The 27,880-nt window shown below is 42.6% G+C and overlaps 1 long non-coding RNA gene across 1 annotated transcript in view; it reads left to right on the top strand.

The window, feature by feature from the left end:
- The window catches only part of LOC125165425 (uncharacterized), a 193,944-nt gene that overhangs the window by 76,957 nt on the left and 89,107 nt on the right, over window positions 1-27,880 (top strand). Inside the window, exons 3-6 of the long non-coding RNA XR_007152099.1 lie at window positions 11,475-11,509; window positions 11,628-12,087; window positions 18,922-19,163; window positions 19,857-21,101. This is a non-coding gene — a long non-coding RNA (uncharacterized LOC125165425). The remainder of the gene's footprint in view (window positions 1-11,474; window positions 11,510-11,627; window positions 12,088-18,921; window positions 19,164-19,856; window positions 21,102-27,880) is intronic.

The raw sequence follows: 27,880 nt of genomic DNA, 5'->3' as shown, positions 1-27,880 counted from the left end.
GAAACCTAGAGAAATGACCTTTTTGCTGTTCCTCAAGTCCTGAGGTCCCCAGCCAGCTTTCTTTCTTCTTTCTACCATTCAGTCCTTCTATGTTTGTTTGTTGTATTATATCCAGGGGTTTTGAGTTGTAGGAGGGAAGATTAACAAGGAACGGGGCTACTCCATCTTGACTGGAACCTCAAGTCTGATAGTGTAATTTGTCAGCCAAACTGGGACACTTGCAAGTGAAGGAGGGTGCTGACTGGCAGGTGTCTGAGCAACTGATGCAAAACGAACCTATGGCCTGTCGTCCTGACTGCTGGCTAATCTCAAAAGGAATCACTTTGTCATTTTTACTCAAGTCTGACCCAAAATTCCAGGGGCTCAACACTACCAGATGGTGTTAGGTGTCAGTTTCTTCTCTTGGCCTCTACTGTGCAATCTCTGTGCTTGCCCTTCTCCCATCTGATTACACCCGAGCAGGGCCAGGAAAGATAATACTGGAAATGAAGACTGATCTGCCTCAGCCTAAGCTTCTTTCCTCACTTTTGAGGGATAGTTGATTGACCTCCTGTGAAGGCAAAGACCTCCTTGTTAGGATTTTGTGCATCAATGCCTCCAAGATTCTTTGCCCCCGGTGCTCACTTTTAGAGGCAAATGATGCATTTGACCACAGGTTTCTTGTCTCTCCAGGGCTTAGAACTTTCCCTTAAAGTCACTTGGTGCTTACTGCAGAAATGTTTCCTTTCTTTGAGTAACATCCAAGTCAGATTTAAAAAAAATTGTTTTTCAATGTTTATTTTTGAGAGGGAGAGAGAGAGAGAGAGAGAGAGAGAGAGAGCAAGTGAGCAGAGGAGGGGCAGAGAAAGAGGGAGACACAGAATCTGAAGCAGGCTCCAGGCTCTGAACTGTCAGCACAGAGCCTAACGTGGGGCTTGAACCCACGAACCATGAGGTCATGACTTGAGCTGGAGTTGGACGCTTAGCTGACTGAGCCATCCAGTTGCCCCTCCAAGTCAGATGTTTTAAGGGCTGTCCCAGGACAAATCCTGCCTAACAGTTCTTACCAGACCCTCCAAACCTGCTGAGTCTTGATCAATATGCCTTTATTTCATGGTGATTATATTTTCTTTGGAACCAATACCATAGACAAGGAACCCCTGACTCTCCCAGATATAGTCTTGCCTTTGATATGCAGAGAAATGCCCTCCATAGATATAAAAGGAACCAGGCCAACTATGCCCTAGAACAGCTTGGGGTTACCTTCACCTTCCTTAGCTTGGCCGATATACACTAACCACATCGAAGACCATTGCCAGTGCATTTGGAGAAAGGGCAAGACTCTTATGGTTACCTAAGCTTAAAAGCTATCTGGATGGAGTATGTGTTTAAATCAAAGCGTAAAATTCAGAGCACTAACCTGAAATCTGGACAGAGCCTAGCCAGTGGGCACACTGGCAAGAAGAACTTTTGGACTGGGATGTCTGGATAGCATATTATACTTCTCCTTTGGATAAATTTTTGCACCCTCAATATTTAGGAGATAATCAGTCAAAAAGGTTGTTTGTGTTATTTCTAAGAGGACAATTTACAGCTAGTTTTGAGAGAGGCAGTATAATATAGTGGTAGGACTCTGGACTCTAGAGCCAGAACGCCTGGGTTTTATTGTCAGCTCAGCTATTTCCTCTTTGTGTCTCAGATTCCTCAGCTGTAAAAGAATAATAGCACCTGCTTGACTGAGTTGGGAAGACTTCTGTATACACATATGTGGTGCTCAGAATGAGACCTGGTGTGAAGTATCTGATACATACAGGCTAGCTTTCATTATTGATTTGAGTGAAAGTGCGTGGTATATATCAGTTCATCAGCATTTAGCAGACTCCAAAATTGTTTCAGCAGAGTACTTCCAATCTGGAAACGAAGAAACCAATGACATCTGAAAACATGAAAGGCTGTGGTACGATAATAATCTTTGAAGGAAAGTCTCACCAGACTGAGGACTGAGGTCATGGGCACAGAGACATTGCCTTTTGAGGACTGCAGTCTAGCATCCTTTTTTTTTTTTTTTTTTTTTTTTTTTTAAATGAGTGAGCAGGGGAGAGGCAGAGAGAGAGGGAGACAGAGAATCCCAAGCAGGCTCCCTGTGCCATTGAGCCTGACGTGGGGCTCGATCCCATAAGCTGTGAGATCATGACCTGAGTTGAAACCAAGAGTTGGACGCTTAACTGACTGAGCCACCCAGGAGCCCCTAGTGTCCTCTTTTGAGAGTAGAATTGGAAATTGGCACAAGCCTTTGAGGGGTAACGTTTGTCAGTTTTGCTCCATTTTCTTTTTTTAATGGTACATATATTTTTTTTTAATGGTACATCCTCTGGCCTGGCAATTTTACTTCCAGGAATGCATCCACATGAAACATCAAGGGTGCAAGGATATTTATTCACAAGGATGAACCCTGAAGCATTACATATAATAGCCAAAAATAAGAAACAATGAAAGTATCTTACAATAAGCCCTTGTCTGGTAACAGATTAAGCTATGCACGTGTGTGCATTATTCAGTGGCCGCTGAAAGTAATGTCAAAGATTATTTAATGATGGGAAAATGCCCGCAATATATTTCAAGTGGAAGCAAGTTTACAAAACTCTGTTTAGTATGATTTTTGTAGAATCTACCCCTTGCCCACTTGCCTTTCCAGGCTTCCTTAGCACACAGCCACAGGACATGAAGTTGTCCCTGCCTCAAGCACTCGATCACCACGCCCTCCCTGTGGTCACTCCACCATCAGGAAGGTACAATTGCCTGTGGCTCCTGTACGACTGATATCAGTAAATATTCATGACCATAGAGTGATAGCGAAGGAAGGGTGGACTGGTTTTTCTTTTTTTTTTTTACATATTTTATTTATTTTTGAGAGAGATGGCGGGGGGGGGGGGCGGGGGGGGGGCAGAGAGGGAAGGAGACACAGAATCCGAAGCAGGTTCCAGGCTCTGAGCTGTCAGCACAGAGTCTGACGTGGGGCTCGATCCCACGAACCTGAGAGCATGACCTGAGCCTAAGTCAGCCGCTTAACTGACTGAGCCACCCAGGCGCCCCAAGGGTGGACTGTTTTAATAGGAACTGAGACAGTTTTGTTTTGTTTTGTTTTGTTTTTGTTGTTCATTCTTTGATGTGCTAGAAGGGTGGGACATAAATATTTCTCTTTACCTCCTAGGGGATTTTAAAAATTAAATTCTCTTTCCCCTTGAGGGTATGGCAACTTGTGTTTTGGAGGTAGTAATGGTTAAGAACCTGGGCTTAATAGGCTGTTAATATCCACTGGGGCAAGAACAAGAGGGAAGAACAGGATTGAGGAAAGAAGCAGTTTACTTTGGAGAAATAGAAGTGGACGTTGCCCTGGAATGAAAGTAGGGGGAGATCTCGGAGTTCCTGACAGCGCCCTAGGAAGATAGCAGGACCTCGGAAAGGCGTGGTCTTCGGGTGTAACAGGACAGGCATCCTGAGCCTTGTTAAAAATGACCATGTCCCAAATGGGACACTCCAGAGCAGAGTAGCCCTGGGGAGAGAGGATACAGATGTCTGGTGATAAATGGTGTGGAACAGAGGACCCCTCCAACTTTCCACTTTCCCTTGGGATTGCATAGATTTGCACTGAGTTTTAGGATTTGCAACTGTCTGGAAGTGCTCTCACTGAAGTCACTGCTCGGGGGAGATGACAGACGTGGCTACTCTATCTGATTATTCAGTAAGCACTGTTTATAAATGATCCCTATTTCCTACACTATTTCCAACTGCCACGTAATTACTTAGAATAAGCTTCTCTATCCAGCTTGGATGTCCATTCCAGTAGAAGTAGTTTATATTTCAGGTGGGTGAACACTGTATCTTACAGAACAATTTAACAAGGGGAATATGCAATAGAAAAAGTTAAAAAAACGAAAAACAAAAAACCTTTGCACTTGATGGAGACCACAACGTGGACAAGTTTTATCTTACTTGGGAGCTGCCTCCAGCTGATGAGTCAACTCACCAAGATGCTTTGTTTACTTTGTTCTTTGTAAGTATTCAAGTTTCTTTTCAACAAAACTAAGTCATTTTACATCCCGACATGTGAACAAAGCGCTTTTAGGTCCTGGTGATTTGCTTTCTCATTTCCCTTAAATGGAAGCTAATGCGTGAGCATGGTGGAAATGGCAAGGCACAAACCTCGCAGGCCTCAGTGTCCCCAGAAGACCCCAGCTGGAGCTAATCCTGACCGTCAGGTCCTAAAACGAGGTCTGGTTCCATTCACACCAGGGATTTTACCCTCCAGCCTGGCTCCATGCGTGTCTGCCCAGAAGGGGCAAGGAACTGACAGCAATCGGGGCCCATTTCTGAGAATCCACGGTGACATGGGGCAAAGCAGTGGTCAGTTTTCCAGAAGTGTTATTTTCCCAGTGGACCTAGGATTTAGATCTCATTTTTGATCTTGAAAGAAATTCTGCTGTTTTGACATTAAAAATGAGCCTTCTGTTGTTTCTGATACTGTTCGGCAGAGTAAGGAAATACTCTGTTCCAAGTTCCCTAAGAGATATTTTTAAATCATGAAAGAATGTGGATTATTGTCAGAAGGTTTCTGTACATTTATTAAGACTAATGTATGATTTTCTCCTTTAAGCTGTTAATGTGGTGAGTTACATTAATCGATGTGCTAATGTTAGGTCAACCATGGATTTCTAGAACAAAGCTAGTTAGATCATTATATTATTTATACATACAACAACATTAGCAGCAGCAATATATTGTTGGATGCTTCTTTTTCTTTTTCTTTTTTTAAATTAATTTATTTATTTTGAGAGAGAGAGAGAGAGAGAGAGAGAGAGTGAGTGAGAGTGTGCATGCACGCACAAGCCGGGGAGGGGCAAAGAGAAGAGAAAGAGAGTCCCAAGCAGGCTCCATACTGTCAGCACAGAGCCCAACATGGGACTCGAACTTGAGGACTGTGAGATCACGACCTGAGCCGAAATCATGAGTTGGACACTTAACCTACTGAGCCACCCAGGTGCCCCAGATGCTTTGTTTTTTTTTTTTTTTTCAACGTTTATTTATTTTTTTTGGGACAGAGAGAGACAGAGCATGAATGGGGGAGGGGCAGAGAGAGAGGGAGACACAGAATCGGAAACAGGCTCCAGGCTCTGAGCCATCAGCCCAGAGCCCGACGCGGGGCTCGAACTCCCGGACCGCGAGATCGTGACCTGGCTGAAGTCGGACGCTTAACCGACTGCGCCACCCAGGCACCCCAGATGCTTCGTTTTCTAAGTCCCTTGTGATAACTCACAAAAAAAAATCTACAACGTATGTTGGTCTCAAGTAGTAATTTTACACATAAGATTAGCTTGTAAGTGACCAGAGCTAGGATTCAAACTCAGTTGGTTTAACCCCAGGCCCCTTCATCTTCTTCTTTTCCGTTTATTTATTTTTAATTTTTTTTTTTTATTTGAGTGTAGTTGGCACATGACGTTATACTGGTTTCAGGCGTACAACATAGTGACTCAACAACTCTGTACGCGATGCTGTGCTCACCACAAGCGTAGTTACCTTCTGTCACCATCTGCGCCCTTATAATACCACTGACTATATTTGCTATGCTGTCTTATTCCCGGGACTTACTGAGTCTGTAACTGGAAACCTGTTCCTCCCTCTCCCCTGCATCCACTTTGCCCATCCCCCTTCCCCTGTGCCACCAGCAGTTTGTTCTCTGTATTTATGACAGACCCTTTATGGATCACAAGCTGCACTGCCTAACTTCTCTCTCTTTCTGCCTCTTTCACCTACCCGCGTTGCATGACTTCACACAACGAGTTGAGAGGTATTCCCTTATTTTCTGTATTCTAGAATAGTTCGTACAAAGATGTAATTATCTGTTCTTTGAATGAACTGTTGAATCCATTTCTTTAATGCTTATTGGACTAGCAAGTTATTCTAGTTTGGTTTTTTTTTTAAACGTTTATTTATTTTGAGATATAGAAAGAGAGACAGATCGTGAGCTGGGGAGGGCCAGAGAGAGAGGGAGACACAAAATTGGAAGCAGGCTCCAGGCTCTGAGCTGTCAGCACAAAGCCCGATGTGGGGCTCGAACTCATGGACCACAGGATCATGGACTGAGCTGAAGTCAGACATTTAACTGACTGAGCCATCCACGTGCCCCTCTAGGTTTTTTTTTTTTTTTTTTTTTTAACTTGGTTTTGGTAAGTAATAATTTTCTAGGAGTTTGACTATTTCATTTATGCTACAAATTTTATTTGTACAATTTTGTCCCTAAAAATTGTTCCAAATATTCTCTTATGTTTTTTAATATTGGCAGTGCTTGAAGCTAAGCCCTAATGGTGTGTATGATCTGTCTTTTTTCTTTATGAATCTTATTCAAATTCGGTCATTTTATTAGTGTTTACAAAGCACTTTGTTGCTCTCCCTCGTGTTCTTCTCAGTAGTTTCATAGTTTTTTTCTTCTTATTTTTGTTGTTTTCTCTTTTCTATTGAATTTGAGTTTCTTTGGCCGTTCTTTTCCTGCTTCTGGAGATATGTGCGTGCATCCTTAATTTTTGCCCTTTCTTTTTTATTAATCGAAACGTTTAAGGCCACGAATTTCCATCTAAACTCTTCTTCAGCTGTATCCTGAAAACACTGGTATATTTTCATTGGTAGTAATTTCATTTACCTTTCAGTGAAATAATTTTTATTTTGATTAAAAAACATTTTAATGTTTTATTTATTTTTGAGAGAGAGAGGCAGAGTACACAGAGGGGAGGGGCAGATAGAGAGGGAGACACAGAATCCGAAGCCGGTTCCAGGCTCTGAGCTGTCAGCACAGAGCCCGACGCGGGGCTCGAACCCACGAACCTGAGAGCATGACCTGAGCCTAAGTCAGATGCTTAACCGACTGAGCCACCTACATGCCCCTGATTTATTGATCTATAAATTATTTAAAAGAGTTTCTTAATTCAAATACACAGCAATTTCAGTGATGTTTTTGTTACTGAGTTTTACTTGGAGCATTGTTACAAAATATGTTCTGTATAATACCAATTCCTTTAAAATATGTTGAAACCTGTTATATGGCATAGTATATGTCAGTATTTATAAATACTCTCAGCTATCTCTTCATTAGGTAAAAAATTTTTAATCATTTTATTAGATTTTTTTCATTATGATAAATGTACTATATAATCCCCACTCCCTATTTCCCCCATCCCCCCACCCACCTCCCCACTGGTAACCATCTGTTTGTTCTCCATAATTAAAAGTCTGTTTCTTGGTTTGTCTCTCTCTCTTTTTCCCTTTGATCATTTGTTTTTTTTTTTCCTTAAATTCCACCTATGAGTCAACTCATATCGTGTTTATCTTTCTATGACTGACTTGTTTTTCACTCAGCATTATACTCTCTAGTTGCATCCATGTTGTCGCAAGTGACAAGATCGCATTCTTCTTTATGGATGAATAATATTCCATTGTGTACATACCATATCTTCATTATCCATTCATCTATTGGTGGACACTTAGGAAGTTTCCATGATTTGGCTATTATAAAAAATGCTGCTATAAACATTGGGGTGCATATATCCCTCTGAATTAGTGGTTTTGTATTTTTTTTTGCTAAATACCCAGTATTGTGATTATGGGATCATAGGGTAGTTTTATTTTTAACTTTTTGAGGAAGCTCCATGTTGTTTCCCATCGCGGCTACACCAATTTACATTCCCACCAACAGTACAAGAAGTTTTTCCCCACAACCTTGTCAATACTTTCTGTTTCTTGTGTTGTTGATTTTAACCATTCTGACAGGTGTGAGTTGATATTTCATTGTAGTTTTGATTTGCATCTCCCTGATGATGAGTGACTTTGAGCATCTTTTCATGTGTCTGTTGGCCATCTGGATGTTTTCTTTGGAGAAATGTCTTCTGCCCATTTTTTAATTGGGTTGTTTTGGGGTATTGGGTTGTATCAGTTCTTTATATATTTTGGAGACTCACCCTTTATCAGATATATCATTTGCAAATATCTCCTCCCATTCAGTAGGTTGTCTTGCAGTTCTGTTGATTGTTTCCTTCACTGTGCAGAAGCTCTCTATTTTGATGAGGTCCCAATAGTTTGTTTTTGTTTTTATTTCCCTTGCCTCAGGAGGCATATCTAGAAAAATGTTGCTACAGCTGATGTCAGAGAGATTATTGCCTGTGTTTCCTTCAAGGATTTTGATGGTTTCCTGTCTCACTGTTAGATCTTTCATTCTTTTTGAGTTTATTTTTATGTATGGTATAAGAAAATGGTCCAGGTTCCTTCTTTGGCATGTAGCTGTCCAGTTTTCCCAACACCATTTGTTGAAGAGACTGTCTTTTTCTCATCGGATATTCATTCCTCCCTCATCAAAGATTAATTGACCATATACTTGTGGGTTTATTTCTGGGTTTTCTGTTCTATTCCATTAATCTATGTGTCTTTTTTTATGCCAATTAGGTAAAACTTTTAATTGTTTTATTTTCAAATATTGTATGTCTTTGCTAATTTTTTGAACGCTTGGGCTCACAATTTCTGAGAGTGTTATATGAAAAAAACTATTACAATGATGGTATATTTACATGTTCTATTTTTGCTTTATGTATTTTGAGGCCTGGTAATTAGACACATAATAGTCTAGAATTGTTTTAACTTTCTATCAAATTAAACTTTTTATCATGTAATGACCCTCTCTATCTCTACAATGCTTTTTTTGCTTTAAAATCCAGTTTTTCCTAAAATCATTACAAGTGCAATAGTTATTTTTAAACTGGCATTTCCCTGTATATATATTTTTATCCTTTTCTTTTATTGTTGATTTCTTGTATCCATATGTTTTTAATGTATTTCTTTAAAAATGTCTCTTTAATTATTGTCTTTTAACTGGGGAAATTATTGCTTACATTTATTGTAATTAATGAAATGTTTGTGTTTATGGTTCCCATATTATTATATTGTTTTGTGATTTCTGCTTGTTCTACCATTTCCATATTCCTTTTCCTATCTTGTCTTCATTTGTATTGATGGGTTAGTTTTTCTCATGTCATTTCTTTTCTATAGTAGTTTAAACTTCATGCATTTCATTTTTATTCTTTTCATAGCTACTACAGAAATTTAACATGCATAGCTTATCAAACTATAAAGTTAATAGGTTTAAACTCTCTTTGCAAATAGCATGAAATCCTTAAAACACTTCCGTTTCAATCACGGCTTCTAACATGGTGCTGTTGTTGTGTATTTCTATTGTTCCCCAAGAACATTATTATTATTATCTCATTCTCCTTATTTTATATATCAGTGTTTTCTTAGACTTACCCACATATTTTCCCCTTTCTTTGTTTTTAATTTCTTTCTGTGTCTCATTCTTTCCATCTGGGATAATATCCTTTTTTCCTGAAATAAATGCTTAAGGATTTCCTTTAGTGAGGGTCTGCTGCTAGCAAACTCTCCTTTTTTTAAATTTTTTATTTTAGCCTGATCTTTGAAAGGCATATTTGATGCATACAGCCTTTTTTTTTTATTATGCCATTATTTATCATTCTGTTAGTTAAAGTGATTTATAACAGGTGAGCATTTAGAACACCCCTGTCAATGTGGCTGTCCCCCCATGGAGACAAGCTGCCTCTTTACCTAGATAGTGAGTTTATTTTATTTTATTTTATTTTATTTTATTTTATTTTATTTTATTTTATTTTATTAAAGTTTATTTACTTATTTTTAGAGAGTAAGAGAGAGAGAGAGACAGAGACAGAGAGAGACAGAGAGAGAGAGAGGCAGAGAGAGAAAGAGGGAAAGAGAGAATCCCAAGTAGGCTCTGCACTGTCAGCACAGAGCCTGACATGGGGCTCGAACTCATGAATCTTTAGATCATGACCTGAGCAGAAATCAAGAATCGGCAGCTTAACCTAACTTACTGAGCCACCCAGGTGCCTCTAGATGGTGGGTTTAAAGAAAATTGGAACAACCCTTTGCTTCCAGTGCGGGGGGGGGGGGGGGGGGGGGGGGGCGGGAAGACTCTCTTGCCCAAGGGCCACAGAGTTGGAAATGTCCACCCGTTGATTAAAACACGTGGCTCTAAAAGTCTTGTATTAAAATGAAACTTCTCATGGCCCTGGGTGATTTGTCCTTCTCATCAGTAGGCAGGACAAGTATTAGCCATTGTTCACTGTCAGCTTTATATGTGAGTTAATTCATGGAATGCTTTCCACTGCAGGGCTAGGTAATGACGTCACCTTGGAGTGGGGTCACATAGGGATAAAAAGGAATGTTAACTTCTGACAGAAGGAAGGAAGAAGGACAGCTTCTGAGCAAGGGCACTGCCCTGGGAGGAAATGGTAGGATAGCCTAGACAAGGGTTTCTGGTGGTGGTGGTGATAGTGAGGGGAGATAGGACCATGTGGTTCAGCTCCCTCCACTTCTAGCTCTGAGCTCCTCAGCCCTTGCCTCCCTGTTTCTTCCTCATCTGTGGCTGTGAGAAAATAAACTAGCAGATGAGAACTTTCCCCAGTAACTCAGAGCTTTGCTTCACAAACTGCCCCTTCTCCTTCCCACTTGCTCTTTGGTCTTTTGCTTATAAACATGCTCAAGTCTCTTGCATTAAAAACCCAAACCAAACTTGGGGCACCTGGGTGCATCAGTCATTTAAGCAGCCGACTCTTGTTTTCAGCTCAGGTCATGATCTAATGGTTTGTGGGATTGAGCCCTGGGTCGGGCTCTGTGCTGACAGTGTAGACCCCACTTGGGATTCTCTCTCTCTCTCCTTTTCTCTCTGCCCCTCCTCTGTGCGCGCGCGCGCGCGCGCGCGCACACACACACACACACACACTCTCTCTCTCTCTCAAAATAAATAAATAAACTTAAAAAAAATCCCAAACCAAAATCCCTTTACTGTAACAAATGTAATGCAGTATTCTCTGTAGAGAATTTGGAAAATAAACAAAATTGTGAAGAAAAATAAAACCCACATATAAACTTACCACTAGAAAATAATTGTGGTTTTTTTTGGATTTTATTTCTATGTGTGTTCTCTTTCACTCTTTCTATATCTATCCACTCCCCTGCCCACATACAAAATTAGAAAGGCAACGAAGATCCATTTTCAAAATTACTTTGTCTTCCTATTGCTATGTTTCTTCCGTCTTTTGCTGTCTTCTTCTGTCTTCCTTTCCCTCATAAACATCATGAGGCTACACTCCCTGTCTACACTTCTGCTTTCTCATTCAGTCCTCAAATGCTTGGAGACTGTGTTCTATGCTACCCCAGACCCTCGTTTCCCACCCCCCCACCAGAAGCTGGCAAATGCTATAAAGACCTCGACATTGGAAAACATGACATTCTTTTTCTTCATTTTATTGAACTTGCAGTGAACTTGCAATGGTCACTATTGGTTCCTGCCTCCTGGAAACTCTTTCCCTCCTTAATTTTCATGAGTATTTCATCCTGCTTTTCTTTTTCTCTTTCCTTCTTAGAAAGAATCTCCAGCTTCTTGGGATAGTCTTACTTGGTAAGTGCTACTGGTCTTTATGGATCTGCCCTTGGTTGTTTCTCATTCTCCAGTCTCTGGGTAATTGTATCTCTGTCAGTGATTCTGCAGGCTTTTCTCATGACCTTCAAACCCACAGGTCTGATGTCTCAATGGCACCTCAAACTCAGCATGACTGAAGCAGAAGACTCGCTGTGTTATAGACCAGCCTGAAAATAGTGAACATCATTCTGCCCATGGTCTTGGCCTAGAGCTCTGCCCCATGGGTGCCCCAACAGCAAAGGAGGCTGGGAAATGCCGTAGCTGGGTGCCCCGGAGTTAAAGGAAAACATCTGGGAGAACAACCAGCCAGTCTCCCTCACAGCTACCTATGAGGAGTATAAAACTCCTGGAAGGAGTGACTTCTGCAGAGTCTACAGATGAACAATCAGAACGGACTGCCCTGGAAATAGTCTTTCAGCAAAGTTTGGAACTGAAATTACTCTGAAGATTATGCAAAGAGAAGTCAGAAAGCAAGGGCAGATATGAAAATCAGGGCATCCAACATGATCTGCTTATCCATGGAGCCATCCAAGATGAACTCAGTGAAAGAGTGTGAGGTCAGTGAGGGACGTCTCCAAAGAATCCAGATGGGGCTTTTCTCTTGGCACAGAGACTTCTAGCACTCTTGCAGGAGGACACCCAGGACAGCTTAGGCAATGCTTTGGGTGTGCTTTCATTTATCACTATCCTTTTTTCCATTTCAGTTGCAAGTTTGAAAATGTTTGATGTTTTTAGATTTCTGGTCATTTTCAAAGATAGCTCAAGTGTTTTGGTTCTGTTTTTCCTCTTGATCCCTCTCCTTAATCTTCCAATCTTTATATTCTTCTGTCTTTTATTGCCAAGTGTCTTCTAGAAAGCATGGCCTCAGAAGATGAAGGAGGTGCACAGCAAACACAACCTGGGTGCCTGTCCTTCCTGTGGTCTCTTTGCTTGAGCCATTAATTATTTGGTTTCTGTGAGGCATTGGTCCCATAAGACCAAATAATGGGCTCCACAGATAGAAGGAAATTCTTAAAACATCTGTGAGTATTTCCTTGCCTGAAAAACATGCATGAAGATGAAAATGAGTCATTCTTACCAACCATCCTTCTATTTATAAAGCTGTTCAATAAAAGATGTCTTTGATCCAGCTGGCAGGTAGACTTCTACAAATACTAAATTATATTAAAAGCTCACATTTATTTGTTCTTTAAAAAAATTTAAATCCAGTATAGTTAACATACAGTGTTATATTAGTTTAAGGTGTACAACATTTCTGTATGTTACTCAGTGCTCATCATGATATGTGCACTCATAAACCTACTTTACTTGTTCCACCCACCCGCCTCTCTTCTTATAACCATCAGTTTGTTCTCTATAGTTAAGAGTGTGTTTCTTGATTTGTCTCTTGTTTTTCCTTTGTTCATCTGTTTTGTTTCTTAAATTCCACACATGAGTGAAATACAATGGTATTTTTCTTTCTCTGACTGACTTATTTCACTTAGCATAATCCTCTGTAGCTCCATCCATGTCATCACACATGGCCAGATCCCATTTTTTTTGATGGCTGAATAATATTCCATTGTGCACATACCACATCTTCTTTATCCAGTCGTCAGTCGACGGACACTTGGGCTGCTTCCATATCTCAGCTATTGTAAATAACTGCCTCCGAAACCATGAGGTTGCATGTATCTTTTCAAATTAGTGTTTTTGTTTTCTTCGGGTAAATACGCGGTAGTGGAATTATTGGATCACAGGGTAGTTCTATTTGTAATCTTTTGAGGACCCTCCATACTGTTTCCCATGGTGGCTACACATTTATTTGCTCTCAGCCAGGCTTTCTTTCCCTTCCTTTTCATCCCCGCTGTGCCAACTCCCAAATGCTCTGCCTGCTTTCTCGTGTCTTGGGAGGAACCACTTGTGAAATGATCCAGAGCTTTGTGCATCAGGCCAGACCTCCAGCAAATCCAGCTCCACCACTTACCAGCTATGTGGTCGTGGGATGTTCGTTATCATCTCTTCATCCCAGTTCTCTTACCCGTAAATGAAGAAAATGATAGGACCTGCCCTAAGAGTGGGTGTGAGGATTGAATGAGTTATTTTTTTTAAATTGAGGTGTAATTGACATATAGCATCATATTAGTTTCAGGTGTACAACATAATGATTTGACATTTGTGTACATTGTGAGATGACCACCACAGTTAACATCTGTCCCCTCACATAGTTATGCACTTTTTCTTGTGATGAGAAGTCTAAAGATCTTCTCTCTTAGCAACTTCCTGACATGTAATACAGTCTTCTTAACTATAGTCACCATCAGTACATTACATCCTCATGACTTATTTATTTTATAACTGGAAGCATGTACCTTTTGATCCTCTTTACCCATTCCTTCTACCTCCCCACCTCTTGTCTCTGGCAGCCACCAATCTGTTTTCTCTATCTCTGAGCTTTCTTTTTTTTTTAATGAATTCTTATAAAACACTTGGGGAAGTGTCTTACTGAGTATTTTGTTTTTAGTATCATCATCATCATCATCATCATTACCCCCATTTTAATCCATTCAGAAAGCCAGGGCTAGAGTGTTGAAGCTATCATTTTTCCTGCTACCAATCTTCAGCAACTGGATCGCCAAGCAAATAAAGTGTAAATGTCATTCAGAGCCCCTTATGACGTGGTCCTTATGATCTGGCCAGAATATCCCTTCCAGCATGTTCTCTTACTCATCAGAATCAACCATGAGCTTGTTCTTCAGACACACCCGTTTCTTTCCTGCCTCTGCATCTTAGCATGTGGCATTCTCTTCGCCTCTTCTGGCATGCTGCTTTCCTCTTACCCTGAGAAGATTATGACTAAATGAATGGCTGTTTACTTGGGGCCTCTAACCAGCTCACTGCACACCTGTGTGACTGCCTGGGGAAGGACAGTGGTAGTCAAGTGAGAAGAACAGGAAGGTGTTTGTTCTAGCTTGGGCATTCAGATGTGCTCATGGCTAATCTTTAGACTGCCATGAAATGCAAGTCTTGCATCTATAAAGTGAGCAAACAAGACATTCTCTGCCCCTCTTTTAGAGTTACTAAGAGGTCTACGTGATATGGACAATGAGAAAGTTTTGTGGGAAGAATAATTAGCTCTGCAAATATGCAAAAGATCATCATTATTATAATAGACAGGGTAAAATGTAAAGAGTATGCCCAAGGCTTTGATTCATTACCAGACATAATCAGTACCAGCTTGCCTATCTACTATGTACTATGCATGGTCTCATTTCATTTTTACAACCACCCTCTGAGTTGAGGATCAGGGAGGTATAGGGACTTGCCCAAGTTCTCATGGTTGGTTGTCAATGAACTCACAGACTAAGGCTATGAATTGAATTCAGATTTACCTGGCTCTGGAGCATGGGATTTTCACAGTGACCTCCTGCCTCCAGATTCCGTGAGTGATGTTAGTAGCGTGAGTGCATAGAATCTGGAGGAGTATCTCCAGGGCAGAGGCTTTATGCCATGGGCAGCCTCTGACTCATCTGAGGAAGCTTCTCCAGAATCCAATGCCCAAATGTAGCCTTAGAGATTGGATGCATTAGGTCTTGAGAAGGGCCAACAATTCTGCATTTTCAAAAGTCTCTCCAGAAGATTCAACAGTTTATCCCTGTTTAAAAACCTCCTACTCTTACATATTAATTAGTTGAGCACAAACAATGTGCCAGTCTCTGTGTTAGGCACCCGGATATAGACATGAATAAATTGACTCTTTGTCCTTAAAGATCTTGTATTTTAGAAGAGACTGGATTATGTGGAATTTGTGATGCAGAGCAATGAATGTTACTGACACTTGTGCACAGTGGTATGGGATGGTGGGAAACAAATGCCAGGTTTTACCCAGTAAGGCTCCTCAAAAGAAGTTAACATTTGAGCAGAGGCTTGAAGAGTGAGCAAGCATTTATGGGTTGGAATAAGTAGCCTGGATGGCATTTACAAAACACGTAATAGTTGGGTTCAGATTTTGCGGTTGAGGAGATGACCCTGGTGATTTTAAGAAGGATCGATTGGAGAAAGAAATCTAGACACACAGCAATTCAGCCTTCTGGTTCCCAGTGACCTTGAACTTCAGTCCAGGTCAGCTGTCTCATTCACACTTGGAGCCCATTATTATTAGGAGTTATACTGCATGTGAACTTGGGTCTTCCCTTCCTGGAGATTCCCTTCCTGGAGATTCTTACTTCCGGTGTCCTCCCTGGCCTTCCTCACCCCCACAGAATGACTCTTCATTCTCACCATCCCCACATCTCTCCCTGGCCCTCAGGGGATCCCAGGCCTTCCAGGTCACAATTCTCTGTCTGACCTCGCTTGGTTCATGCACAGCCCGGAACTCTTTGGTAGTCATTCGAATACACGTTGGCTAACATGTCCCCTTTGCCCAAGTACAGAGAAGAGTTTATTTTGAATACATAGGTGAATCATTTTAATAGCATTATTTTGGGGAACCCCAAATGTCTTATGTAAGAAACACAGTTGCAGGAAGATAAAGCATTAAAATGAACAGGCAATATTGTGTCAATACTGACGTATTTCAAAACATAGAGCTTGGGTGTATGTATTTGTATTGGGTTATGTAGGAGGTGTGCATGGTGGAACATATAGCCTGAATTATTTAGGAGGAATTTGTCCAGCGCTGTACTTTATGGAGACACAGTTTATAAGCTTATGTTATTTTCTTCAGAACCATGCAATTTGGTCTTGTTCCTGCTTAGCTGACTATGAATTAAAAAGTTGAGGTGTAAATGTCATCAGACAACTGAAAAAATGATACATGAATTACTTTAAAGGTTCTTTGAATAGCAAATAGGGAGAATTTCTCCTATTTTATTTTACTATCATGGAACCCCAGGACCAAATTAAATTAAGTGGGCCAGGCCAAACTTTCTGGCATTACAGCCAAATTTGAACTATTTTCCCAATAATTTCATTTGTTTGTTCATGATGACATACTGATTTTTAACGGATACGCTGTAGGATTGCTAACAGTCCTATTGAATGCCCCGTGTGGCCCATGAGCTATGAAGTAGCTCTCTCCATCTTCTTTGTTCTCTCACGTCCACACCCCTGGTTCTCTTGTCCTTGGTACATCTTCTGTGTCCCAGGTAGCTAAACACCTTGAGGAAACTCCTGCATTAGGATTTCTTGGTTCCAACTGTTGATATTCCATGTTCCTTTTTATTTATCTTTATCTGACCCATAAGCATGTTTTGTCGATGTGTTTATTCTAAATCTCTTCTGACCTGCCAAATCCTTAACCTTCATCTCTACTTACTCTTGGCAAATGACCTTACTTCCCACTTTTTAGAGGAAATTGATGTGGGCATCTGAATCCCCTTCCTCCTCTCCATCACAACCTTTCTCTGGATCCTTACTTCAGTTGTGCTTCCCATGCATCTCAGAGACAAAACTCTGCCTCACCTCCAGGGACAATATTTCCATTTGGTCTGCCCTTCCTCACTTCCTCAGGAACTCCTCTGTCATCCTCGACAGTGGGTTCTCTCCACTGACCTTATGGAGTCTTCTTCTCACCTCCCCCGACCTTCACACACGCTCAGCTCTTCTCATCATTAGACACCTGCTTCTCTGAGAGCGTCCCTGTCATGCTGGCTGCTCAGCGCTCTCCTTCCTTCCTCATCAAACTTCTGGTATAGATAACTGCCCTTTCTCACCCCTTTGTCTTCATTCTGAGACCCACCAATGCTATTTATGTATATGTATGTCATTAGAATTAGCATGCTTTTTCTTTCATTGTTATTTATGTACATTTTCCCATCAGTCTTTAATGACTTCAGTCTGTTGTGTCTCTTCCTGAGCATTTTCCATCATTAGATGACAAACTTCTTAAACTCAGATGTTATGTCTGACTCATGTTGGTGTCTTGCAATATTTACTGTGGTGGAGTATAGTCTTTCCTTAAATGTCACTTTCTCATAGTGTCTACACTGATCTTTCTACTTAAAACTCCAGCTTGCGCCCCACATCTGGCATTCCTGAATTCCCCTTGCCCTTTATTAGCTGAAATATGTTTAACTGCAAGTGAGATTGCTTTCTAAGAATGGCTTTCCAACAATTTATAAATGTGTGGCTGAGAGATTTGGGATCACACGGTCTGATCAAGGTGACTCAGGTACATGGCAGCATTAAGTAGTGATTAATAAAGAGCCCCATCAATTGTGTTGTATTTTATATACAGGACGATTTGAATAGAGTCTATGAGAAGGAAGCCTGTAGAGCAAGAAATGCTGAGAGATTCTCCACCACTAGGGGGGCAGGGTGGGGACAGAGCGGGCTGGTTGGCCCCCTGCTGTATCTGGTTTGCTGGATGGGCCTGGCCCTGTAAGGTAGATAGTGTGGTTGCTCCAGCTGTCTCAGACCTTGATGCCAGGCCACCAGACACAGAGAGACTGGCCAACAGCTCAGATAGATCCTGTCGTGGCAGGTGATAAGGGTTATCTTCTGCCTGAGGTCTGGGTCTCAGCGCAATTCCAGAGCTGATCACCGAAGGGCAGCTGACTCTCCTCCATGACTTCACTCTCGAGAGTCATTAGATACCAGGTGGGTAATATCTACAATGAGAAACGGAGCTGCCATTTTTCTCCTGTGGGAAAACATGCAGCAGAAACCAATGGTATGCAGGAAAGTGCCGGGTGCCTTCCTGTCTTCACCATGGCCGCTGAGGAGGATTCAGTCCTAGATACCTCCAAAGCAAGTGCACTGCTTGCTGCGCCCACATGGCAGAAATAACATCAAAGCTAAGTTCACACACGCATACTTAACTCACGGGCAGCTTCCACCACAGCACTACTGGTGGGAAGCAGTGGAATAATCCCTTGAAAAGACTTTCAAATATTTCCCCTCTTTCAGTCCATCTGTACCAGGACGTTTGCTTTCTTTTTATGCTTTATTTAACTTAGTATCAAAAATTAGCCTATGCAATGGGGTGTCGGTGGGGGTAGACACACTATCTTGAATAAATGAGCATGTTGTTGGGGTGGAGGGAAGGAGAAGCTAACCATGGCTACTGAACCCCCCCAGAGAATTCAACTGTGTGCAGGAAAATTACCAAAAGGACTAACTCATGACCTCATGATACAGAGATGCCTCCTTATTTACCATGGCAAGGCCAGAGAGCCAGCTTTCCCAGCACTGATAAAACCCTGCTGAAATCCACCAGCTTGGACTAGCAGGAGGCCCCAAGTCGTCTCAATAAACAGTAATGTAAACAAGGCTTTACTGTAGCCGAGTGTTTTCATCCCAATGGAAGATGTCTTGGAGCACATGGTTCCCAGGGCAGAAGATCAGAGAGAGTGCTATAAATTACCCAGCAAGAAGAATGATAATTTTCTTGGGCTGTTTTTAATTGACAGAGCAGATGTCGACCCACACTTCATCTATCTGGGATTTCACAATTTGGTGTCACCGTGTGAGACCAGCACTCCAGGGACATAATCAGCCCTCCATGGAGACACCCCGCGGGAATGGGGGCATTTGTGTGTGTTCTGCATTCAGTCGTGTCTGACATTCACCCTAAGAAGACCCCTTCCTGGACCCTGCTGTGTCTTGAACACTGAACAGACTGCTAAAATCTGAAAATCTCAATGAATCACAGGTAACCCCTCTGAGTTTCTACCACACACCTTGCTTCCTAAAGGATAATGTAAATAAAAAATAGTAACTAAAGGCTTATCATAAATTTAACTTCTCAGAATAAAATCACTTTAATCAACCCACCTTACATAAAACTACATGGATTGTTAGTTCCACTAATGGCACATTTATTCTTTATAGATCATATAAGTAGAGAAAGGTATGAATTCTTTACTGAATTAATGACAAACACACATACACACACACACACACACATACACACACACCCCCATATATATATATATATATATATATATATATATATATATATATATTTGCCTCTCACCCTGGGCTGTCCCCACTGTTCACTTTTGTCTTCCTGAAATAATCACTGAAACAGAACAAAATCTATTCACTGGGGGTTGTGCGGTATATGTATATGAAAATGCCTGGCCCAAGCCCTGTACTCAGAAAGCACTCCATAAATATATGTTGCATTAAAATGACTTTGAAAATAGAATTTCTATTTGATAAGTTGTGGCACCACCTCTAAGTCCATTTTTCACCCAAGAATTGGGCAAATTTATTTTGGGAATCCTTGAATTTAACTCACCCAGGATCAAGGGATACTGAAAACGTGTCTGATGGCAAGAAACATTAGGGTAGCTGGGTGAGAATCTTAGTAAGAAAACCCATTTATCAAATTCATTTCCAGAGCAGAAACCACATTTCTTAAGCTCAGCTGTAAGATGTTCTTTGTGTGAGTTGTTTCCCCTTAACTGGAGCCACAAGCCATGGCCCTGCAGTAGTTTCTGGACCCGAGGTGACTTCTGGCGGCCAGGCCCACACCACTTCCCTCTCATGGACACGTGAGTTGTCAGCAGGGAGGCTCTGATTCAGGAGAAGGTGAGCGGAAAACTCTCTGACATGAATCATTCTGAGCATTTGGATTTCCAAAGGAAGTTTTAGATGAGACTCTGTTGGGTATCCAAAGGGCTGGAAAAAGAAAGAAAGGGAAGGAAAGACTGATTTATGCTAAGTCTATGGAAATACTTGTGTGAAAGGCATCTCAAGTCAGATGGCTTGCTCCGGAAAGTGAATGGGCACTCCAGAGTGTGCTGGTTTTCATTTAATGAGGAAAAAAACACCATAAGTAAACATTCAAGGTGGCTTTGTGGCCATCAAGAAAAGGGACAAGCTAAGAAAGAAAACTGTCTGCTGGCTGTAAGGGCATGTGAGAACATCCAGTGGGATGTGGGCTATGGATGCAGATTCTGATCTGTGTTCTGCGCTGACCAGTGGCACGAAGCTGGGAGAATAATTGATCTTTCTGGCCCTGTTTTCTCCTGTGTTAGATGGGGTGTTGGGCCATACAGTTCCCAATATTATCCTTGTCCTCGTCCTTCTGTGAGGCCCACTGGTGAATAACAGCATGTATTGTTCGCTTACAGTGTCCCAGGCACAGTGCTAGGAGATTACATATATTTTCTCAGGTACTCTTTGCAAGCATCCGCATGCGGTAAGAAAGTCTGTTTTCCTATTTCACAGGTGGAAACAACGTCCTGAAGGGGTGAAGTAGCTTGGTAGGCTGTGAAGACGTAGAAAATTCCAGAGACAGTGTTAACTCTGAATCAGCTTCTCTGAGGAGGGTTGAGTGAATGATTCAGGAGCTGTGCTTCTGTCCCTGTGGCATTCATAGAGGAGTAGAGGCCAGCCTGGTCCCAAAGCTGTCCTAGTCTAGTGGTGGGAGATGTCAATTTCAGTGGGGTCTTCTGAGAAACTTGAAGATGTTTTCTTCTCTCATGCCCAACTGCCAGGATTCAAGAACTAAGGCGAGGTGGACCAGGGAGGGCTTCCTTGGGTCAGTGAGGACTTCTCTAGAGCCCATTGGCCCAACTGAGGGAAACCCCATCTCTGCCGAAAAGTGACCTTGGAATCCCAGAGTCTTCGCATTATAAAGGTAAAGGGGATTTTTGCATTCAGCTGCTTTAATACAGAGTCCATCTGAAACCAGTAGCCTAAAGCCAGATTCGGAGGCTGCAGGAGATTCAGGTCTCTTGGAGTTCCTCCGGGAAGTCTGATGGGAAATCTCTGAGTGCTTTCTGGGCCGAGACTCTGGCTCCTTCACGTCTTCTAGGCTCTGGAGACACCAGGCACTGAACCCATTCTGAGGAGGGATTATGCATGAAAGCGGGGACTGGGGCCTCTCAGGGAGGCATCTGGGAAATGCACTTTGGATTCATGTCAAGCGTTAAGACCACAGGTAACTAGAAGTCCAGATGCCTTTTTTTTGCTCCTGACATAAAAATGTGGGCGTGAAAGCCTTCTTGGTATCTCAGGGTTCCGTTTCACTGCCTTGACTGAATGTTTGGGAGATTAAGTCACTTGGAAATATGTTCAAGAGAAGGATGATACTTAGAGCCCATTTATTTTTCAGTGTTAGATTATTCTGCTGGTGGGTGACCCAGGTCTTTTCCTTGTCTATTCTCATATAATACCTTTATGTTTTAGCAGCTTGGCCATTGCCCTTATGTTATTTGATGTCGTAGACTCTGGGTCTGGAGTTCTCTTTTGTCCAGCAAGAGAGCGGTCATAGAAAGGCTAATGTGCGAGAGGAGACAAGAGCCCCCCACCCCCTCCCCAGTAAGCGTCCTTGCTCTGTTTTCATTAGGATCAGAAGGCTTACAGGCTTGATGGATGTGCACAAAGAGACAATCAAACTGTGGACATTAACTCATGTGTGTGAGGGAAAGGGGGTTTCAAGAATATGTGGTGTTAGAAGTTTGAGTCAATACAAAACAAATCCTTCCACCAGCAGATGGTTGCTTACAGCAGGCACGAGGAGCCCTGTCTGTTTATCTTGCCTTGCCTAGGGGGTAAAACAGAGAATGCTACCTCAGGGGTCCACAAGGCACCTTTCTTTTGCTAATTAGCTCTGCTGCAGGCAACTTCGCCCTGCTGTGGTCTTTGGTCCTGTTTACCTGTTTACCTATTTTGGCCCTTCTCTCCTGTGAAAGCAGCTTTCTGCTATTGTACTAAACTGGGGAGCTTCCACTCTGAATATCTAATCCTGGTTGCCTAATCTTGGATGCTTTCATCCTGTGGCTTCCTGTTCCTTCCTGCCTTGTTAACCCATTGGTGCAAGCTCAGGGAATTCCTAAACTTAGTCTCTACAATGTGATCGTGGAGGGAAGAGAATGGAGAAGGCCCAATCAATGAATCCTGGTCCAAAGATGGTAGGAGGAGATTTGCATCAAGTGCTGGGAGTTGTGTTAATGCAGTGGGATCTGAGGGCCACAATGGGCCACCAGCCAAATAGAGCAATATCCTTAGGGAGAGCTCCTTGCTTAGATTAGCCAGGAACAGATAAGGGTAGTGGGAATGGGGCTTAGTGTGGGGTTCAAGGGGTAAATGGGACAAGCCCAGGGAATAAGTCACAGAGGGTGGTGTTCTGGGCCACCAGAAGAGAGCTTGGGTCCTCAGAACCTGCACACAAGGAGATGAACACTGTAAGGAGAGGCAGGACATCGACCACCAGGTACATTGCTCTCTGGGTTCACCTGGCCAATGGCTCCAGCAAGGCCACATGCATTGCGCTGTATTTTTTGGGAAAGCGGTTCTGGGAGGCTGATGGAAAACCCGCTGTGCTGAGGGATCTGACAGAGAACGGGGTTCCAGCCCAGATTCTATCGAGTGTTTGTGTGACCTGTGCACCCTACTGAACCCCTTTGAGCCTTGATTTTTGCCATCTGTGAAATAAAGGGGTTGAATTGGATGGGTCTTGGGATTTCTTCTGGTTCTAAATGAGGATAATTGTGAGCATTGGACTAGGAAACATTTATGATACATGTGCAGCACGAGAGGCACCTCTTTAGGGCCTGAAACCCCTGATGCACCAGCTATATTCTGGGTGTGAAGAGGAGGAGCCCTGTTCGAGCAGAACAGCCCGTGGTCACACAGCACTGCTCATCTGCTCTACGAATTACACGGGCTGTTTACACGTCTCAGCTGACACATGGGACACAAGCCCTGAACGTCACAACACAGACACGGAAGCAAAACAGGGGCAGGGGTGACTTGCCAAGCTGTTCTGGAATGCTCACCAGCCCAGATATTTCTGTGTCCTCAACACTTAAAAAATCTGGGTGATGGGCACATGGGTGTTTGTTCGAGTATCCTTTGTACTTTTCTGTGTGTTTGAAATAATGATGAAATTGACCTTCATTTACTTGTTGAGGAAGAACGTGGGGAGCAAGCAGCCTGGTGCAGTTCAGGAGCTGACAGTTTTGGAGTCTGGTGGGCGGGCTGAACCGAGTTAAGAGTTTCTGGAACCTCAGGACTAACGGTAGCATCACCTGGCCACTTCAAATGAAGGCTGCCCTCACCTTCATTCTCTCCTCCTGGGCAACACCGGCGAGAACCGTAGCCCCACATGGTGAGGAGGAAGCAAGCGTGAGCACTGGGTGCTGCCCTGTCTGGATGCCCTCTCTGTGCCTCAGGTTGGGATCACCTGAATTCTCCCTTGTTCACTGGAGACAGGTTCACTTACAGACTTCCTGCGGTCCTGAAGCTTCTCAGATGGGAGGGAAACGGAGGTGATAATAGAAACGGGAAGTGAGAAAAGTCTGGGGGTCTCCTTGCATCCTTAGGAGCTGTAAGCGATCCCTTTCCCAGAGCACAAATACTTAGGGCAGACACAATAGCGTGATGACAATGAGCATTCCAAGCCACATACGGAAATGGAATTTATGTATTTTCGGTGTCTGTTGAAGGCCTTGGGGGTTACGGGGCGGGGCTGGGAGATCACTCTCCTACAACAGAGAGGCCCTTTGCTCCCATCCATCCCAGGACTGGATGCTTGAGCATCCTCGTGGAACTTGGCAACTGTACTGAACGCCAAAGATGACAAATATATCTAAAAAAGATAAGCAGTGACTTTAACTGCTAAGAATAGACCCACAGTCACTACTGCCTGCAGACCTCCCAGCTTGACATAAGTCCATTTCTTGACAATTCTGCTCCCTTTTCCACAGATGTAATAAGAATCTTCGAGATGTTCACCTAGGTTAACCCTCCTTTCATTTCCTTTAAACAAAGACGGCAATATGAGAAAGCAAGTTTTCTTTTCCTTTCCCTTACGTGCTGATATTAGAGAAAGTTGGCAGTTCTAGAAACTGAAGTATGCGTTGAAGCAGATGTCGCTAAGGCTGTGCTGGCACAATAAGTCTTAAGTGGAGACTTTATATTGCCAAACTTTATTTTATATATTCATCTTACAAAATGTTTCCTTACATTATTCATACTATTACTTAACTTCTTCTTTGGTTGTGTTGTTCCAAAGCTAAACTTTGGACTCTGTGGGACCTTAATGAAACGCTTAATTATTTCAAGATGATATTAGGGTTTAAATGCTTCTTTCTTAAGTCCTGAAAATTGACATCCTACTCTCTTAAGGAGATTCAGGTAAAAAAATACCTCCCCCAAGCCAACTCTCCATCCTTTCCAGCTTAGCCAAACGACTTCTCTCACTGCCTTAAATCCATGGATGCAGGGAAAAAGAAATTGTATTTTTAGGAAGCTATTAAATATTAATTATTTCTAATGTGTGTATTAGAGATGTACTATTCCAGATGGGCTTTGAGATCATACAAGCTTGGATTTGAATGCCAACTTGAGCTTGTGTTATGACCTTGGGAAAGTTTCCTAGACACTCAGAGCCTCAGGTTTCTCAAATGGGAATATTGATATAAACCACTCTGATTAGCTGTATTAGATGAGAAAATGTACTATGGGCAAAAAAATGTACTATGTGGAGATACTCAGTGGTCGATGAAAGTGAGATCTTCCCATTTCCTTGCCCTGGTGTAGCTCACACAACCTCATCTTCTTACGGAGAGTTTCCAAATGCACAGAGGGGAGATTAAGGCTGGGAAGTTCTCTGAGAAGGGGCAGACAGGCAAAGAGAGGAAGGCAGAGGGACATACTAGAAAGGGGGTATCATTTCAGCAATAGGGGGATGAGAGCCACTGGGCCCACCTGAGCTGGCCTGTCCTTGGACACCTTGGCCCTGAGTGGGAACTTCAGGAGGATGGGGGAAGAGCATGTAAGTCATAGATGGGCCCTGTTCTTGGTGAGAGATGACAGACACTGCTTAGGAGGTTTAGAAGGAAGCTGGGACTCGGGACAGACACTCTGTTTAGGAGTAGAGTTTGCCTAATTGGTTAGAGTTTTCTTATTTGTGAGTGTGGGGGAGGAGGTTAGGGTGTATTTTCACGCGTCCTAACAGCTGCACAGTATTCTAAAATGATTTTGTTTGTGAATAATCAACTGGTGGTGTTAGTAACCCGGAGGGCACCAGGTTAACTCAAAAGTTGGTTGGTTGGTGCCTGAGGGGCTTGATAAATGTGAAAAATCATGCAACGTGGAGGTTTTTGTTGTTATTTTTTGTTTTTGAAGAAGATAAGGAGCTTTGCTGCAGCTGATACGCGGGTCTAAACTATTTTGGACAAAAATGTTGGCCAGTGATTCCAGGCAGTTCAAGTGTGTTTTCTGAAGGTCGTGAGCCCTGACACCCTGTGAAGGTACCATGTGATGAGAGGGTCTGAGCGTGGCCGGGGACTCATTTTCCAGTTTTCCCTCTCGCTAATCTCAGCAAGGATTTCTGTCTGGCCTGTGACTGTTTGGGAGTTTGGTCATGAGATATTGACTCATTTATTCCCCCTTCAGGCAGCTTCGTTCATGGGAGATGATGTTTCAGGTACTGAGATGGGCAGGGGACAAGTCCCCAGCAGAGGCACGAGGGAAAGGACCTGAATGTGCCCGCGACTGTGGATCAGAGAGGTTGTCTGCAATGACCCCCCCCCCCCACCGCCCCCTTCATCACACATGGAAAATGGGCAAGGATGAATGGCGGTTGGGGGGGGCCAGCAATCTCACCCAGCATCAGAAGGATGTGGGCCGCTTGTAAAAGGAAGGGAGTTTCCATATGGGGGTCAGCTTAGGGTTGAATTGAGTCAGTTTGTAATATATGCCATAAAACATGCTAGAAATTATTTCGACCTGAGGCTAGACTCTGTGGCCTTGGATTCTCTTCAACTGCTGGAATTGGTGGCATCTCCCCAAGTGGACTCATTAAGGGTAATCTGTATCACTACATTTCCCCCAATTTAAAGAGCATGATGCAAGGCTGTAGGGGTTCTTATGTCAGGTTGAGTTTGGTTTGGATTAGGTTTGTCTTGGGTCAACAGAGAACCGCCCCCACCCCCACCCCCCACCATAGAACTTTAAATAAAGCAGAAGTTTTTATATTTCATGTAAATGAAGTCTGGATGTTGGCACTCCTGTGCTGGTTTGGTGGCCCTGTGGTGTCAGCAATCCTATCTATCACCTTCTGTATTGTTGTTTTACCATACGTGGTTGTCATATCCAAGGTGACTTCATGGTCCGATATCACCAGCTCCAGCCACCAACTCTTTTTTTCCAAATGGCGGGAAGGAGGAAGGAGAAAGGCTAGCCCCTTCCTACTAATGACACTTTCCAGGAGTCACACACAATATTCTACCCATATTTCATTGACTAAAAGTTAGTCGCATGCCCACCTCTAGCTGCTGGAGCAGCCCGAGAATCAACAATCCCAATGAAAACTTGGGGTCCTTCTTGGGAAGAAGAGGCTAATGGCTACTGGAAGGCACTTCTCAGTCTCTGTTGTATGTGTATGATCATGCAGCTGGGGCTGACATTAGCTCAAGGTCTTAAAATTAATCGGAGAATTTTCTGGAAATGTTATAAGTATCTTCTGGTTGGAGATTGGAGGCTCATATATCCCAAAGACATGAATACTAGCAAATTGGTAAAACAGAGGTCTGTTTTAGTTCCATGGCAAAGTTGGTTTAACCTGGTTTAAGTTGAAACGTGTCCCTTTGTTATACATATAATTTTACAAAATTACTATTCCCCAAAGAATCTCCTATCTGCATTGATTATTAATGTGTTTATTAAATTTGCTCATTTTATACTATCTGCAAAGATGTATACTAGGTACTGTGGAGAATAGAAAACTTCCTTGAAGGAGTTTACAGCAGAGTAGAACAATAAAGATTATTTCATGCAAACTTGAAAAGCACACAACAGAAGCATGAGTGAGAATCTAATGGTCAAATTACTAGTTGACAATGCTAGACAGAGGTGTTCTCCTATGCCTGACCTTTAACTGGCACATGTTGTGCACACAAAGATTTCTTAGCTCTGACTGTGCTCAAGGCCCTGACTAGGGTTTGGTTATTCATACTTTTTCAAAGAAGAAGAGAATAACTCTCACTATTTTCTATAACAAGCTGATTCAGAATCAAACCTAACAACTACTTTCCATGATACATTTCAGAGACAGCGTTTTCAGTTGTGAGTCTGATCATCTTCCTGAAATCAATCCATTTGTACAGGGCATACTTGTAGAGGGCCCTGAGGAAAGTGAGGGAGGAGTCTGTGGGGGAGAGGGTCTGACTTCTTGTTCATATGAAGGAGTCGGAAGGATCATGTTTCCACACTCGAAAGGGTGAGAGCAAATCAAAAGCAGTGCAGAACAGATTTGCAAAGGAAATGGGGTAGGTAGGTACTTTAAGGCCAACAAAGAAAGAGATATAATTGGAATACAAGCAGAAAAAGGCAGCCAGTTGCAGGCACTGAGAAGGAATTATGTGACAGCCATAATGTCCCGTATCTGTACCCACAGAGTTTACCATC

This window comes from Prionailurus viverrinus, chromosome B2 (genome assembly GCF_022837055.1).
Source record: "Prionailurus viverrinus isolate Anna chromosome B2, UM_Priviv_1.0, whole genome shotgun sequence".
Lineage (NCBI taxonomy): Eukaryota > Metazoa > Chordata > Mammalia > Carnivora > Felidae > Prionailurus > Prionailurus viverrinus.
This window is presented reverse-complemented; position numbering and strand designations above follow the sequence as displayed.